This window comes from Sinocyclocheilus anshuiensis, unplaced genomic scaffold (genome assembly GCF_001515605.1).
Source record: "Sinocyclocheilus anshuiensis isolate Anshui unplaced genomic scaffold, SAMN03320099.WGS_v1.1 scaffold1945, whole genome shotgun sequence".
NCBI lineage: Eukaryota > Metazoa > Chordata > Actinopteri > Cypriniformes > Cyprinidae > Sinocyclocheilus > Sinocyclocheilus anshuiensis.
Window position 1 is genome coordinate 90,893 of NW_015538042.1, and position 1,741 is coordinate 92,633.

Below are 1,741 nucleotides of genomic sequence, written 5' to 3' on the forward strand. Positions count from 1 at the left end.
TATCGTCACGAGCTGCAGGGTTTAATTTGGTTTTGTTTGTGTATGTTTTTTTGACTCTCAAAGCCGTGATTCCATTCACTTACATTATATGACTGACAGACTGCAAAAATATTTTTTTTGAGTTAAAAATCTCAGTTTGTGTTCTACTGAAGAAACAAAGTCACCTACATCTCGGATGCCCTGGGGGTAACTGACTATGACCGGTAGTCTGACTATGTGTCGGCGGGGGGTGGGTTATGAGTGGTTATGAACGAATTTGTCCGTGTTTCACTCCGTCTCGAATCACTCTCGCGGAAAGCGCTTGAGAAACTCTTCTGCAGCTCGGTACGCTTTCAACTCGTTTTTTTAGTCTCGAGCAAGACTGTACGACATTCACATTACATGATTTGACTTATTTTTACGTAGAAAGGGCAACAGCGCACCGCATTAAAAGAAATGATCATTCATGTTTTCATAACCGCTGGCCAAATTCGAAAACGAAACTACGCAGCTTGCATATTTTGCGTATAGGGAGGATCGGCTCTGCCTCTGTGCCTGCCAACAAGGGTTTATGCACCAAGTACTAAGTCATGTTTTGCTTGGGGATCAAATACTTATTTCACTCACTGAAATGCAAATCAATTTCTAACCTTTATATAATGTGTTTTTTTCTGGATTTTTTTGGTTGGTATTCTGTCTCTATACATTAAAATAAACCTACCATAAAAATTACAGACCCTTCATTTCTTTGTAAGTGGGCAAACTTACAAAATCAGCAGGGGATCAAATAAATATTTTCCTCACTGTAAGAGCATACGGTTTATCTGTCGATCAGATGCGCGTCAACGTTGCGTTTGTTACTATAGCCACAGTAGATCAAACAAATCAAACAATCATTGTAAAAAACTACTTTCGTTATGTCGTGATCACGAGAAAACAACTTTTGTTATTCTGAGATCACGAGAAAATTAAGTCATGATCACGAGAAAACAAGAAAGAAAAATAAACATAATCCATGGCCTCTTAGGACTTCCATAATTATTCACCATCATCTCATTCCAGACCCATAACACTGTGTCTACACTAGGGCTCGGGACATCACGGACCCTGTGTGCACCTGCAGCGGAAGACGTGAACCAGGCCCCGGGCGACGACCTCTCCCCCTCCGCCGCCTCCGGTCTTCCAGATCCCCACCCGGCACCGCTTCGCTCCCCTTCGCGAGACGGAATGCGATTCTGTGATCGTCGGAGACTCCCATCGTCCAGCACGTCCGTGCTACGTTCGCTGAAGGTAAAGTGCACACTCACTGTTTTCTTGGTGCTCGTGTTCTCGATGTTTCTGCGCAGATACCTGCGATCCTGAAGGGCGACGAGAGCACCGGAGCGGTCGTGCTTCACGCGGGGGTTATGAATGAGTGGCAGGGGTTAACGACACCAAGCTGCGGCAGACGGAAACTCTGAAGAGGGACTTCAGGAGCCTGATCGAGACGGTACACAGCACATCGCCCGCGACGCCAATCATTGTGTCAGGACCGCTTCCCACGTATCGACGAGGACACGAAAGATTCAGTAGACTATTTGCTTTAAATTAATGGTTATTGTCATGGTGTAGAGAACAGAAACTGCTCTTTGTTAATAATGGGAATCTTTTCTGGGAGCATCCTAGGATTTTTTGCGCTGATGGCCTGCAACCCAGCAGAGTTGGAGCAGAACTCTTTTTGGACAACATCTCCAGGATGCTACGCACCATATGACTAGTAAGC